Genomic DNA, 17500 nt, shown 5'->3' on the forward strand with positions numbered 1-17500 from the left:
AGACTGATACACTCTTGAAGTCATTCTGTTTCGCTCCATTCTCTCTACACACAAACATATATATATATATATATATATATATATATATATATATATATATATATATATATATATATATATATATATATATATATATATATATATATATATATATATGTTTGTGTGTGTGTGTGTGTGTGTGTGTGTGTGTGTCTTCTTACCACACGCATGGCTTACTGAGGAAGAATTCTGTTCCACTTGTCCATGGAGATAATGGGAATTAAACAAGAACCAGAACTAGAAAGAAAATAGAAGAGAACCCAGATGGGTGTGTATGTATATGCTTGAATATGTATGTGTAGTGTGACCTAAGTGTAAGAAGAAGTAGCAAGACATACTTTAAATCTTGCATGTTTATGAGACATACAAAAGAAACCAGCAATCCTACCATTATTTAAACCAATTACAGGCTTTCGTTTTACACTCTCTTGGCAGGACGGTAGTACCTCCCTGAGTGGGTAGGGGATGTGTAGATCAAGTGTTTACATTAAAGCATATATGTGAACAGTATTTAGATAAAGGTAAGGAAGTTTTTATTGCATTTATGGATTTAGAAAAGGCATATGATAGAGTGGGATAGGTGGTAAGTTACTAAACGCTGTAAAGAGTTTTTATGAGGATAGTGAGGCTCAGGTTAGAGTGTGTAGAAGAGAGGGAGACTACTTCCCGGTAAAGGTAGGTCTTAGACATGGATATGTAATGTCACCATGGTTGTTTAATATATTTATAGATGGAGCTGTAAAAGAAGCAAATGCTAGGGTGTTAGGGAGAGGGGTGGGATTATATTATGGGGAATTAAATACAAAATGGGGAGTGACACAGTTACTTTTTGCTGATGATACTGTGCTTATGGGAGATTCTAAAGAAAAATTGCAAAGTTTAGTGGACGAATTTGGGAATGTGTGTAAAGGTAGAAAGTTGAAAGTGAACATAGAAAAGAGTAAGGTGATGAGAGTATCAAGTGATTTAGATAAAGAAAAATTGGATATCAAATTGGGGAAAGAGGAGTATGGAAGAAGTGAATGTTTTCAGAAATTTGGGAGTTGACGTGTTGGCGAATGAATTTATGAAGGATGAGGTTAATCATATAATTGATGAGAGAAAAAAGGTGAGTGGTGCGGTCTAGGGGTCGTCCTCGAAAAGGTTGGAAGGAGGGGGTAAGTGGGGTTTTGTGGGCGAGGGGCTTGGACTTCCAGCAGGCGTGCATGAGCGTGTTCGATAGGAGTGAATGGAGTCGAATGGTATTGGAACCTGACGATCTTTTGGAGTGTGAGCAGGGTAATATTTAGTGAAGGGATTCAGGGAAACTGGTTATTTTTATATAGCCGGACTTGAGTCCCGGAAATGGGAAGTACAATGCCTGCACTCTAAAGGAGGGGTTCGGGATATTAGCAGTTTGGAGGGATATGTTGTGTATCTTCATACGTATATGCTGCTGAACTGTTGTGTTCTGAGCACCTCTGCAAAAACAGTGATTATGTGTGAGTGAAGTGAAAGTGATGAATGATGAAAGTATTTTCTTTTTTGAGATTTTCTTTCGTTTTTGGGTCACCCTGCCTCAGTGGGAGACGGCCGAGTTGTTAATATATATGTGGAAAATACTGTATATTTTCCGGAAATACGGTAATTTATAGGTAAATAGATGGCTCGCAATTGTTTGTTTGAAATGAGAGTAATAGACGTTATTGAATGGGAAGAATTTTTCGTGCTCTACAGGTTAAAATTGGGCTGACACCTCTCAAATAGGAGGCAAAATTGTTGGAGGTGCATTTCTACATGACTTGAGATATCAGGCGACTGGACAAGACAACTCCAGGAACCTCAGATAAGTCTGTGATGTTGTAACTCTGGCCAGTGTTATTTTCATGTATAGACATAGGTTTTCTGAGTATGATACATATTGATTTCCAGTCAAATGGGTGAGTGATGTTAAGATATTCTCTTTCTGTTATGTATATGTGTGTATATATATAATCCTTTCTTTAATTTTAATATACAGTCCACAAATTTATATATTTACCAGTATTCCTGGTGATACATATTTCATTTGTAAGTAATAGGTTGAGAGCAACTTGTGGATATGAGAATGGTATTTATCGAAGGGGGACATTTTTTGCGACCTAGGTGTCCCAAATTCTTACTTGTCTAACTGATAAATAATAATTATCTTTGTTCATTTACTGTTATGTACATAAAGATTCATTCAGATAATGTAATTTTCCACATTTAATTTTGCCCGTTGGTCCTTCTTGAACTGGAGGTAATTAGTGAAGTCATTAATTAGTTAATTACTTAATTACATGTGAAATGACAGAAGGAGGTGGATGCTAAGTTCACAAATTTACTTAATGTGTAGTGGATTATAATTATTACAATATTAATTTGATAAGACAATTCTGGCCAAGATTTATATCAGTGTATGTATAATTGATAAGCCAAGTGTAGCTAATTATATTAATGTGTATAATATTAATTTTGCTATTCCAAATTCTGACAAGGAGTTATATTAATTTGTATAATATTAATTTTGACGTGCCATGTCTGGCTAAAGGTTGTATTAATGCACATTTAAAATTTATATAATTTCTTACATGTGTAATTACTAAGCTCAAGTGTAGCTAACATTATTAATGTGTATTTAAAATTTATATTATAATTTTCTTACATGTAATTGCTAAGCTCAAGTAGCTGGGATTTATTCAAAGGTAAGTTGTATCAGTGTTGTAAATTGTAATCAGTGTTATTAATTAAATTGAATTTAAAACATTGTATCATGGCTGAAAATGAGGAAATTAATATAGAAGACAAACATGGAATATAGAGCAAAAAAAGCATCACTACAGGCCAGAAAAGGTCATGTAACCAAGGCATATAATAAATGTTTGGAATCAATGAATCAAGAAACTGTGAATACTGATGATTTAAAATTATATTTAGATGTTTTAGGGAATAGATATGATTCATACAAATTATATTACAACAAATATGAAGGAGATTTGTTAGTAAACTGTGTAGATGAGACTGAAGTAGATCTCATGATTAATCAGTATTATGAATTAGAAGAAAAGATTCTTTCTTGTAAAAGTCAGGCTTTGAATAAATTAAATTGTGTAAACCAGGCAGTTAATCAGTCTGCTCCAACAAATAATATGTCTTTGCCAAAACTCCCAGAATTATGTTTACCTGTATTTAATCCTGGAGAAAACTGGGAGGAATTTTGGTCAATTTTTAAAGCAGCTGTGCATGATAGGAGTGACCTAGCCTGTGTAACTAAATTATTTTACCTCAAAGGACAGGTAAGAGAGATGCTCACATACTCATATAAGCCTTTCCCAATGTAGATGACTCTTACAAGGAAGCAGTTGACTTGTTGAAGGTCACTTATGGTAATATAGAACAAAGTAGGTTGAATCTAGTGAATATCATTGTTAATCTAAAATCTCCAGATCACACTTACAAAGCTTTACATCAGTTTAGAGTTAAACTGGAGAGCACTCTCAAAGCTTTAAATAATAAATATAATCTGAAGGAGTCAGACTGGTTATTGAGTGCCATGGTACAGAATAAATTAACCTATAAAACACTTGAATGGTTCTCAAACAAATATCACAAGGGTTATTTTGGTCTGGCGGAAATAAGACTAGGTCTACAAGAATTAATTGTGCAGTTGCAGACCAGCCAACTAACTCATTTTACAGATGCAACACATAATAACTCTGAGGTATCTGTCAAGTTTCACAAAGGGAAAAATTATCCCAGTGTTAATAATCAAAATTCATTTCCTAAAAAGAGTTGCATAGGTGCATATCAAGTAGCAGGAATCAGAAATAATGATTCTCCACAAGGTAAGAAGAATAAGTACCCTCTTAAGGGTAGCCCAGTTAATAAGAAACCAGTCAAAGAAAAGAGAGATTGTCTTTTCTGCAAGGGTACTCATTTTTCTAAGAATTGCAATGTTTACAATTCATGGAATGATAAAATTGAAAGATTGGAAGAACTTGACAGATGTATCAGATGTTTAGGTAATCACAATGTAAAGGATTGCCATTACAAATTAAACAACTGTTATCAACGTCACAAAGGAAGAGACCATATAGTCATGTGTTAAGGTCTATATGATAATGTTGATAATAATGATAATATTGACAATCCTGACACAACAGTAGCTAATGTAAAAATTTCTGCTAATGTTAATAATGATGGTTTTGCTGAAGTAGCCTTACCTGTGTTACAGGTAAAAATTGATGATAAAAGGCATAAATAAAAAAATGTAACTGCATTATTGGACCAGGGATCCCAGCGTACTTTCATAAAACGTAAATGTCTTGATGGTATGAAAGTACAGATGAGAGATCCCACAACTTTAAAATTATCTGGTTTTCTCTCAGATAAAAGAGCTCAATTGTATGACACTGTTTATGTAACTGTCAGGTTGGGCAATGAGAAAAAACGTGTTATTGCAGTAATTGTAGATAGACTTCCAGAGAAAATATCTACAATAGGGCTTAGTAAAGCTACAGAAAGACTTTCACATAATGTAAATTTAGCACCTTCTGGTGTAAGTGATGATTCTGTAGGCCCAATAAATATTTTGATAGGCAGTGACTATTATGCCTCTTTTGTAAAGGGTATGGTAAAGAAATGTGGTGTCACCCTTTTGAAGACTGCAGGAGGCCATGTAATGTATGGTAGGATTCCTCGTAATAATAATTCATTACTAGAGGAAACTACAAGTACCATAACTGTGTGTCTTACTCATGAAGTTGTACCCCAGTATAATTCTTCCATAGAGGATGGTGTTGAGCCAGTGCATAAATTGTGGGAATTAGACAGCATTGGAATAAATGTTAATGAAGAAAGCCGAGACGATTCTTTTACTCAGGAGCAATTCAAAGTTTATTCTCTATAAGGATTACAATGCTGAGTTTACAGAAATTTGGTTATTGTTTGGTTTACATGTAGTAAAATTGAGATTACAGAGTGTACCACTAGAACGCTTAGCATGGCTAGGCATTTGAATCTGGACAATACTGGGTACGACTTCCGTGGAGACTGAACCATCCAGAATTGCCCACTAATTACAGAATGGCATATGGACAGTTAAAGGGTCAGCTCCGTGAACTGAGTAAGACACCAGAATTGTTAACTGCCTATAATGATATAATTGCTGAACAGTTAATTAATAAATTTATAGAAGAGGTACCTCCTGAACAAACCAAAATTTATGGTCACTATTTCCCACATCACGGAGTGAAGAAGGATTCTTAGACCACTCCTCTGAGGATTGCGTTTAATTTTAGTGCCAGGAGTAACAAAAATATACCTACTTTAAATGAATGTTTGATGACAGGTCCGTCGTTGACGGAAAAATTAGGAGATATTTTATTAAATTTCAGAGTGAAGCATTATGCCTTTACGGCTGACATAAGTAAAGCTTTCCTAAGAGTGGGTTTACAAGAGGCTGACCGGGATTATACCCGCTTCTTATGGCCAGAGAATCCTAGTGACCCACTTAGTCCTCTGAAAACCTTTCGCTTTAGGAGCGTATTATTTGGTGCTACATCCAGTCTGCTCCTACTTCAAGCGACGATAAATGCACACCTTAAACGTATGAGAAGTCCATTGATTAAAGTAATGAGCAAACAATTTTATGTGGACAATTTCCTGGGTGTGACGTCAACTGAAGTGGAACTGTTAATGACTTATGGAGAGGCTAATAAAATAATGCAAAGTGCAAATATGCCTCTGAGGGAATGAAATAGTAATTCGTCCAAATTAAAAGACAAAATAAGTAAAGATTTCCCTGGAGATGAAGTGCCAAAATGTAGTAATGTATTGGGATTAACTTGGGATACTGAGAGAGATTTGTTAATGTTAAAACCTAATAATTACAGTATGCCAATTAAATTAACTAAGAGAGTTTTGCTTGCTGAAGTTTCCAAATGTTTTGATACACTAGGTTTAGTGTCACACCTTACTATAAGAGGGAAATTATTAATACAGGAAGCATGGAAACTTAAATGTGCTTGCGATGAAACTCTACCTGAGGAATTCAATAACAGGTGGGATGAATTAATTGGTGATTATGAGAAAATTCCAATGTTGGAGTTCCCACACCAGGTGGCCAATCCAAATGGGAAAAATGTACTCCACATTTTTTGTGATGCTTCAAAATTGGCATATGGAGCAGTTGCTTACCTTCAATTTAATAGTGTTATTTCTCTTTTTATGTCTAAGGCTAAAGTGTCTCCAATTAAATCACGTACCTTGCCTCAGTTGGAATTGACAGCCATTTATGTAGGTGTCAAATTAGCTAATTATATAAGAAATAAGTTGCAGGAGATAAATATTAGCGACACTGTAATTTGGTCTGATAATGAGGTATCCTTACAATGGATTCGTAATGGAAACAGTAAAATTGTGTACGTACAAAACAGAGTCGCTGAAATTAATCAGATGCAAGAGAAGCATAATAGTTTGGGTCAGCATAAGTTAACATTTAATCATATACCTGGTGAGGAGAATCCAGTTGATTTCTTGTCTCTAGGTTTATCTTATGCTAAATTTGTAAATGCTGTATCATGGTTTAAAGGACCGAGTTGGTTGGTAAATAAAGCTAATTGGCCTGTACAAAAGGCATATATTGCTTCTGTTGAAATTACTATGATCACCGCTCCAATAGTTTGTCCTCCCTTAGCCATTGATATAAATAGGTATTCTTTTTTACCCAAACTAATCAATGTAACTAAGTTGGTGTTTAAATTTCTAAACAAGATGAATATCATATAAGTTTTCACATCCTCTTGAATATTGGATAAAGAGGGTACAAGAAGAACTCTATGGAATTGAGATTAAATTGATGATCGAAAGGAAAATTGCGATAGGTTCCATAATAAAGAAATTGGGGCTGTATTTAGAGAACAATGTAATTAGGTGCAGAGGTAGGTTACAAAATGCTGAATTGAGTGATTATGCTAAACACCCTATCTTACTCCCAAAACTCATCATCTAACAAAATTTAACTGTGCTAAATGTCCATAAAAATGTAATGCATGGTGGGGTACAAGATACCTTAAATTGTATTGGGGAAACTTTCTGGATTCCACAAGGACAGCAAAGTGTAAAAAGGGTGATTAAATCTTGTGTAATATGTCGCCGTGTGTATGCCAGATCCTATATGTACCCAGGTCCTCCACCATTGCCAAATGAGCAATTTGAGTCATTTAGCAACGAACTCCGCCCGGCCGCAGTGTGGAAAATACTGTATATTTTCCGGAAATACGGTAATTTGTAGGTAAATAGATGGCCTATATTATATATAATAAAAATTTTTATCGAAAATGGGAAGAAGCCTGCGCCTGCACAGAATGGACTCGCCATTGTTTGTTTGAATTTAGAGTAACAGACGTTAGTGAATGGGAAGAATTTTTCGTGCTCTAGAGGTTAAAACTGGGCTGACACCTCTCAAATAAGAGGCAAAATTGTTGGATGTGCATTTCTACATGACAAGAGATATCAGGCGACTGGACAAGACAACTCCAGGAACCTCAGTTAAGTCTGTGATGTTGTAACTCTGGCCAGTGTTATTTTCATGTATAGACATAGGTTTTCTGAGTATGATACATATTGATTTCCAGTCAAATGGGTGAGTGATGTTAAGATATTCTCCTTCTGTTATATATATGTGTGTATATATAATCCTTTATTTAATTTTAATATACAGTCCACAAATTTATATATTTACCAGTATTCCTGGTGATACATATTTCATTTGTAAGTAATAGGTTGAGAGCAACTTGTGGATATGACAATGGTAGGTATCGAAGGGGGACATTTTTTGCGACCTAGGTGTCCCAAATTCTTACTTGTCTAACTGATAAATAATAATTATCTTTGTTCATTTACTGTTATGTACATAATGATACATTTAGATAATTGTAATTTTTCTCATATACATAAATATATATATATATATATATATATATATATATATATATATATATATATATATATATATATATATATATATATATATATATATATATATATATATATATATATATATACATATATATATATATATATATATGTCGTGCCGAATAGGCAGAACTTGCGATCTTGGCTTAAATAGCAACGCTCATCTTGCCATATAGGACAAGTAAAAATTTGTGTATTCAATAATTTCGCCAAAATCATTCTGAACCTAACGAAAAAAATATATTTGATTGTGTTTGTTTAGTAGTAAATTATTGTAAACGTATTTAAAATGTACTTAGTTGGGTTAGGCTAAAATAAATTGTTCTTGTTATAATAAGGTTAAGTAAGTTTTCTAAGATTCTTTTGGTGCAAAATTGAAAATTTTTACATTAACATTAATGAAAAAATATATCTTTAAACGTATAAGAGAAATTTTTAGAAAGGATTTAATTCTAAATGAGTTCTTGCTAATTGACCAGTTTTACATATTCGGCACGACATATATATATATATATATATATATATATATATATATATATATATATATATATATATATATATATGTCGTGCCGAATAGGCAGAACTTGCGATCTTGGCTTAAATAGCAACGCTCATCTTGCCATATAGCACAAGTGAAAATTTGTGTATGCAATAATTTCGCCAAAATCATTCTGAACCTAACGAAAAAAATATATTTGATTGTGTTTGGTTAGTACTAAATTATTGTAAACGTATTTAAAATATATTTAGTTGGGTTAGGGTAAAATAAATTGTTCTTGTTATAATAAGGTTCGGTAAGTTTTCTAAGATTCTTTTGGTGCAAAATTTAAAATTTTTACATTAACATTAATGAAAAAAATATATCTTTAAACGTATAAGAGAAAATTTCAGAAAGGACTTAATTTTGAATGAGTTCTTGCTAATTGACCAGTTTTACATATTCGGCACGACATATACATATATATATATATAATATATATGTATATATATATATATAATATATATGTATATATATAAATATATAATATATATATGTGTATATATATATATATATATGTATATATATATATATATATATATATATATATATATATATATATATATATATATACATATATATATATATATATATATATATATATATATATATATATATATATACATATGTATACATATATATATATATATATAAAATAAATTGCTCTTGTTATATATATATATATATATATATATATATATATATATATGATATATATATATATATAGTTCCTTGATAATGTGAGTAGTCACGAAAGCGCTTGGAATTTCTCTATTCTTTCAGAGTGGTTGTTTTGCATATTCTGAAATCACCTGTTTACTGTGATCTTATTGTATATATATATATATATTTATATACATATATATATATATATATATATATATATATATTTATATATATATATATATATATATATATTTATATACATATGTATACATATATATATATATTTATATACATATATATACATATTTATATACATATACATACATATTTATATACATATTTATATACATATATATATATATATATATAAATATAGATATATAAATATAAATATATATATATATATATATATATTGACAAAACATTCACAAAAATACGACAGAAAGTAAAACAACATAGGTAACTCAGAGCTACTTTTCGAATACTTCTTCCAGCTCCCCGGCAGTGGGCCGTGTGCCCAGAATGCTGCAGGCATTTCCTCTCTGGATCGCAACACTGAGTCTCTGAAAGAGGAAGCTGGTCGCCCTGTGGTCCTTGGTTTCTATGATGAGCTTTTCACCCAGCTCTATTAGGAACTTTAGAGCACACTTGCCCCATGCTCCAAGGGTCTCCGACCCTGTCGGGATGAATTTATAGCTTGGGGGAAGTTCTTCATATTTGCAGATCTTCTGGGTCTCCCTGTGGTTGGCAGATCCACTCCCTTCCACTACGGAGTATGGCAAGTAGGTGTCTGCCAATGTGGCAGCACAGGTATAGTCCCAGGCAATCTGCTTTCCTTTCTTCCAAGGTAGCAGAGTGGCTCCATCAGGATGCTTTTGACTTCCGTCAGACCTCTGCACTTGGGGTTCCCGTTGAGCTGGGCAACGGGCTGTGGTGAGGCTTCTCTTTATAATGTCATTGACCTCCTCATGCCTGGCATACTTCCCTTCTGCTGTGTGACACACGAGACCATGAAGTCCAAATTGATCAGCTGTCGCCCTACCGCAAATGCACCTATGTTCGGTGAGGATGGGGCGGCTAGGCGAAGAGCAACACCAATGCGAATGGCCTGTGGGTCTAGTCAAGTGCCCAAGGAGGAATTGGGAACAGCTAACAGGAAATCTCCTGAGTGTGGTGCCTTCATTGCCTGGAGACGAGCTTTGCCCTTTCCTGAGGCATTGGAGAGCATTGTGCTCGCGATTTTTTCTATGATCGGTTTGTCCCCGAGGGACTGTTTGCGTTCTTTGGGAGGAGCTGGTCTACTGGAGGAATCTGTAAGGGTGTCCCACCGAATCGCTGCTCAGTAAACCTGGGGTCTTGAGCTCCTACCACATCTCTCAAGCGTTCGGAACAATCTTCTTGACTAATGCAGTGGAAGCCAGACACGAAGACAGAAAAGCAGGTAAACCAACATGCATTGCTTTGCGCACCCCTATACCTCCCAGTCACACTGGGAGGGTGGCCTGATCCCATTGCTGATCCTCTAGTGACAGGTTCAGTGCCTTCTTAAGGGTTGACCTCAGGTGTGCGTCATATTCGTCGAGTGTTGGGTTGCCAAAAGAGGGTGCACACCTCAGGAAGTAAGTGAGTCTTGGAATAGTAAGGCACCTTGTGAGGAGATACAGAGCATCATGGGCATCAAGATTGCTTATTCTATCCTTCATTCTCATCAGGTCATTCAGTTTGTCCTTGAGGACTGTGTCGTTGGACTGGTGACCCAGCGGTGCTCCCAAGAGGGTACTGTTGGATGGAGTGGTAGTAGAGACTTCTGTGAGGATTCTTCGCACAGCATTGATTATTTCCTGGTTCGCTGTGATGATTTCACACTTGGAGGGATTGAGGATGAGTCCCAAGTCTTCTCCCTGTGTTTTCACCAGTTGAAGGTCCCCTACCAGGGACTCTTCAGTGCCTGCCAGAGTGCCATCATCAAGGTACCGGGTGTCGAGGTTTCTTGCTGTTTCACCTACGTAGATCTTGTCACAGCCTCCACAAGGTATAGTGTAAACTCCTGCATTGACTGGTTCGTGGTGCTTGGGTTTTGTCCTGGTTAGATCCTTTATTGAAGTGGTAGAAGCGATGGCGACTCTGGTGTTAGCTTGTGAAAGTACTTTTGAGACGTTTAGTGCAACCTGGCTGTTGGGAAGAATTATAACTTTGTTGGGAGCGGTGTTTGGAGAATTGATGATCTGAAGAGCTCTTTTCTTGCAGTCTTTGAGGAAAAAAGAAGGAAATTGTAACTCAGTGAATGTTTGGTGAATGTAAGTACATTCCTCGTCAAGAAACTCAGGACTACAAATTCGGTATGCTCTTAGGAAAAACCCGATGATGATGCCACTTCAATAAAGGATCTAACCAGGACAAAACCCAAGCACCACGAACCAGTCAATGCAGGAGTTTACACTATACCTTGTGGAGGCTGTGACAAGATCTACGTAGGTGAAACAGCAAGAAACCTCGACACCCGCCTCAATGAACACATATACGCATGTAGGAACGACAACTTAAACAACGCCTGTGTACAACACCGAAATTCCACCAATCATCTTATGAAATTCAGAGACGCCCAATTAGTGATAAAAGAAACTAATTTCCGCACACGCAAGTGCCTTGAATCAGCACTGATCGCTGTTTCGAATACAATTAAACAAAACAACGGCAGCTTCACCATCTCCGAAGTCTTAGCAAGAATCCTCCTGAAAACAGTAAACCCTGCCATCACATAGTCTCTCCTGTTATACTACACAAAGCACAGAGAGTGAACACTGAAACAAGCTGCCTCATTCCAGTTTATATTTGTCCAACCTATTTTTATGTTACCCAAGTAATAGCTTTTATATCCTTTTACTCATGTACGAATTAATTGCTCTACCATATTGTATTACTTTTGTCACTACCACTACTACTACTACTACTACTACTACTACCACTAGTGAACATCGAAATGGTACCTCACTAGTATTCACCTCACTCTGAGCCTTTATATACCCTCTGTGTCCATGTATTGTTTGTAATGGCTTGATAAAGCTCCTGGAGAGCGAAACGTTGCCACAATAAATGTCACATTAGTTGCACTTGTGTCCTTTTACTTTACATATTGTCGGTAATTCTACCAACTTTATTACAAGGTACCAGATGTTGAGCTCGCTGCATAGGCTGGAAGTTAGTTCTCTTACTGCCAAGCAGAAGAGAAGTGGAGCTAGTGGGTCACCCTGCTGAACGCCTTCTGATGAGAAAATTTCATGTTCTCCAAACAAAAGAATTGAGGGTTTGCTGTAGCTGGCTGAAATGAAGGGAAAATGACTGGGAAAGCGATTCCGAACAGCTGGCAAGACAGCATCTCTCTTTACCATACTAAACGCATTTCTAAAATCAAGTTTGACTACGGCCTTGTCTTCTGGTAGGTCCCTGATGTAGACCCTTGCCACATGAGCTACAGCTTCACTGCCTTGAGGGACCCCAAAGCCCAGTTGGTGTGGCTGGAGTAAACTGGCAGCTTCTAGGCGAATGTTTCTTACTGCTGCTTTGGCAACGAGACGGCGAAGAGTGTTTCCAACCACAATGGGTCTGATTCCCCCATCCTTCTTCTTCAACACACACAGTGAGGCTCCAAAAAAGAAAGGTTTTATTTCTTCTGGGATTCGCCCAGCCAGGCAGTTGTTGACGAAAGTTGTTAACTCGGTGAGAAGAAGTGATGCAGATGCACCGAGTACTGGATTTACCATCTCCTTGAGGTGCTGAGGTCGAATTCCAGTGTAACCTCCTGCAGATCCTGCAGGAAATGACACAATCGCCTTATAGACTTCTGATTCAGGCAAAATTAATTGTTCAGTGATGGGGTCTTCCTCAGGGTTGTCGTTGATGGCTATAGTGTCCCTGGTTGGATGCTTGTCTCTTAGTGCTTGGGCTGTGGTCTCATCTTTGGGGGCTACAGTGTCATCACTTGATATTATTCGGATTGCTCCCACTGTGTTACCTTCTTCAATTTTTTTGCTAACCTGTGCGCAAAAATTTTCTCGTTTTCAGTGGGACTTTTCTTGGGTCTACCTTTGTGATTCCTGCAATGATGGGGCAGAGGGACACAATTATCCGTTCTTGGGTAGTTGCGCACTTCCTTGATAACTGACGTGGTTAGCAGTTTGCCTCGTCTTTCAGGAACTGCAAGACAGACATTGCCGAACAAGAGTAGGTTGCGCCATGCTTTGATGGTGCTTCGGGCTTCTATGTTGGTGGAACCTCCATTCACCTGCTTAAGAAGGTCTGTGAATTTCCCTGCTGCATATGGGCGAGCCACTTTAGGGATGTGGGATAGAGTACTGTTAGCAGTGGATTTGAATGACAACAGAAGGTTATCGCAAGTGAGGAGGTTGCCATTTGAATTGTCATCTGCCTGTGGAGGCTGTGGGCTGCTCTCTGCTGGGTGCATATGTGATCCCGCACACCCATTGTGTGCATGAATGCGACCATCCGTGTTGCGTGCTCGAAACTCTCCGCACACCTGACATGTGCCTCTTCTTTCAATGTTGGGCGCACTGTTTCCCTGGCTTTGCGGCTGGCTGGCTTCATCATCTGCCATATCTCAAACTGTGTGGTAAGCCCAGGCTGAAGGGAAAATGGCGCATGGCACATACCACATGTAGTTCATGGTGGTGGTAGGGAGAGGAGAGGGGTCTCCCCTCCTTGTGGTGGGCGGTGGAGGAAAGGGAGGAGTGGAAGATGTGTGATGAGGCGGAGTAGGGCACTCACTCCCTCCCAGGACAAGTCACTATACACCCCAATGCTCTGTGCACCTGTTACTATACACCACTATGTTCTGTGCACCTGTTACTATACACCACTATGCTCTGTGCACAGCCCCCACTATAAACGACACGCCGCTATACACTACACGTGCTACGCGCATACCATGCTCATACTATGCACTATACACTATATACACTATACACTATACACACGGTGAACAAACACTCCATTGTTGTAACACGAGCACATGGTGTATGCGCGCCTGTTTGGGGAAGGGGGAGACACAGTTTTACCTTTCACCCTCCGCCTCCTCCTCCTCCTCCTCCATTAGGCTTTCCCTCACTGACCTCACCCTCCCATGGTGACCGTCATGTTCCCTCACTGAATTCACACACACACACACACACACACTCACACACACACACATATATATATATATATATATATATATATATATATATATATATATATATATATATATATATATATATATATATATATGTATTCTGAAGAGAAGTTGCAGAGATTGGTGGATGAATTTGGTAGGGTGTGCAAAAGAAGAAAATTAAAGGTGAATACAGGAAAGAGTAAGGTTATGAGGATAACAAAAAGATTAGGTGATGAAAGATTGAATATCAGATTGGAGGGAGAGAGTATGGAGGAGGTGAACGTATTCAGATATTTGGGAGTGGACGTGTCAGCGGATGGGTCTATGAAAGATGAGGTGAATCATAGAATTGATGAGGGAAAAAGAGTGAGTGGTGCACTTAGGAGTCTGTGGAGACAAAGAACCTTGTCCTTGGAGGCAAAGAGGGGAATGTATGAGAGTATAGTTTTACCAACGTTCTTATATGGGTGTGAAGCGTGGGTGATGAATGTTGCAGCGAGGAGAAGGCTGGAGGCAGTGGAGATGTCATGTCTGAGGGCAATGTGTGGTGTGAATATAATGCAGAGAATTCGTAGTTTGGAAGTTAGGAGGAGGTGCGGGATTACCAAAACTGTTGTCCAGAGGGCTGAGGAAGGGTTGTTGAGGTGGTTCGGACATGTAGAGAGAATGGAGCGAAACAGAATGACTTCAAGAGTGTATCAGTCTGTAGTGGAAGGAAGGCGGGGTAGGGGTCGGCCAAGGAAGGGTTGGAGGGAGGGGGTAAAGGAGGTTTTGTGTGCGAGGGGCTTGGACTTCCAGCAGGCATGCGTGAGCGTGTTTGATAGGAGTGAATGGAGACAAATGGTTTTTAATACTTGACGTGCTGTTGGAGTGTGAGCAAAGTAACATTTATGAAGGGATTCAGGGAAACCGGCAGGCCGGACTTGAGTCCTGGAGATGGGAAGTACAGTGCCTGCACTCTGAAGGAGGGGTGTTAATGTTGCAGTTTTAAAACTGTAGTGTAAAGCACCCTTCTGGCAAGACAGTGATGGAGTGAATGATGGTGAAAGTTTTTCTTTTTCGGGCCACCCTGCCTTGGTGGGAATCGGCCGGTGTGATAATAAAAATAATATAAAATATATATATATATAAATATATATATATATATAAATATATATATATATATATAAATATATATATATATATATATATATATATATATATGCAATAAGATCACAGTAAACAGGTGATTTCAGAATATGCAAAACAACCACTCTGAAAGAATAGAGAAATTCCAAGCGTTTTCGTGACTACTCACATTATCAAGGAACTATAATGTGAGTAGTCACGAAAGCGCTTGGAATTTCTCTATTCTTTCAGAGTGGTTGTTTTGCATATATATATATATATATATATATATATATATATATATATATATATATATATATATATATATATATATATATATATATATATAAAGACAAAATACATTGGCCAAACATTCACAAAAATACAACAGAAAGTAAAACAACATAGGTAACTCAGAGCTACATCTCGAATACTTCTTCCAGCTCTCCTGCGGTGGGCCGCGTGCCCAGAATGCTGCAGGCATTTCCTCTCTGGATCGCAACACTGAGTCTCTGAAAGAGGAAGCAGGTCGCCCTGTGGTCCTTGGTTTCTATGATGAGCTTTTCGCCGAGGTCTTTGAGGAACTTTAGAGCACACTTGCCCCAAGCTCCAAGGGTCTCCTACACTATTGGAATGAAGTTATAGCAAGGGGGAAGGTCTTCATATTTTCGGGTCTTCTGGGTCTCCCTGTGGCTGGCAGCTCCACCCCCTTCCACTATGGAGTATGGCAAGTAGGTGTCTGCCAATGTGGCAGCACAGGTGTAGTCCCAGGGAATCTGCTTTCCTTCCTTCCAGGGTAGCATAGTGGCTCCATCAGGACGCTTTCGACTTCCATCAGACCTCTGTACTTGGGGTTCCCATTGAGCTGGGCAACGGGCTGTGGCAAGGCTTCTCTTTATTACATCATTGACCTCCTCATGTCTGGCATACTTCCCTTCTGCTGTGTGACACACGAGACCATGAAGTCCGAATTGATCAGCTGTCGCCCTGCCGCAAATACACCTATGTTCGGTGAGGATGGGGGCGGCTAGGCGAAGAGCAACACCAATCCGAATGGCCTGTGGGTCGAGACGGGTGCCCAGGGAGGAATTGGAAACAGCTAACAGGAAATCTCCTGAGTGTGGTGCCTTCAGTGCCAGGAGACGAGCTTTGTTCTTTCCTGAAGCATTGAAGAGCATTGTGTTGGCGATTTTTTCCATGATCAGATTGTCCCAGTGGGACTGCTTTTGCTGTTTGGGAGGAGCTGGTCTACTGGAGGAGTCTGTAAGAGTGTCCCACCGAATCGCTGCTTCACTAAACCTGGGGTCTTGAGCTCCTACCAAGTCTCTCGAGCGTTCAGGCACTATCTTCTTGACTATTGCACTGGAAGCCAAACACGAAGACAGAAAAGCAGGTAAAGCAACATGAGTTGCTTTACACACACCTATACCTCCCAGTCGCACTGGGAGGGTTACCTGATCCCATTGCTCATCCTCTAGTGACAGGGTTAGTGCCTTCTTAAAAGTTGATCTCAGGTGTGCGTCATATTCATCGGGTGTTGGGTTGTCAAAAGAGGGTGCACACCTCAAGAAGTAAGTGAGTCTTGGCATAGTAAGACACCTTGTGAGGAGATACAGAGCATCATGGGCATCAAGATTGCTTATTCTCTCCTCCATTCTCATCAGGTCATTCAATTTGTCCCTGAGGACAGTATGGATGGCCTGATGACCCAGCGGTGACCCCAAGAGGGTACTGTAGGACGGAGCTGTAGTTGAGACTTCTGGGAGGATTCTTCGTACAGCATTGATTATTTCCTGGTTTGCTGTGATGATTTCACACTTGGAGGGATTGAGGATGAGTCCCAAATCTTCTCCCTGTGTTTTCACCAGTTGTAGGTCCCCCACCAGGGACTCTTCAGTATCTGTCAGAGCGCCGTCATCCAGGTACCAGATATTGAGCTCACTGCATAGACTGGAAGTTAGTTCTCTTACTGCCAAGCAGAAGTGAAGTGGAGCTAGTGGGTCACC

General features: G+C 38.3%; 1 protein-coding gene across 1 annotated transcript in view; it reads right to left on the reverse strand.

Annotated features, from left to right (window-relative positions):
- The window catches only part of LOC138852894 (luciferin sulfotransferase-like), a 370577-nt gene that overhangs the window by 73705 nt on the left and 279372 nt on the right, over positions 1–17500 (reverse strand). The gene's annotated exons all lie outside the window — the stretch shown is intronic.

This window comes from Cherax quadricarinatus, chromosome 18, assembly GCF_038502225.1.
Source record: "Cherax quadricarinatus isolate ZL_2023a chromosome 18, ASM3850222v1, whole genome shotgun sequence".
In the NCBI taxonomy this organism is placed as follows: domain Eukaryota; kingdom Metazoa; phylum Arthropoda; class Malacostraca; order Decapoda; family Parastacidae; genus Cherax; species Cherax quadricarinatus.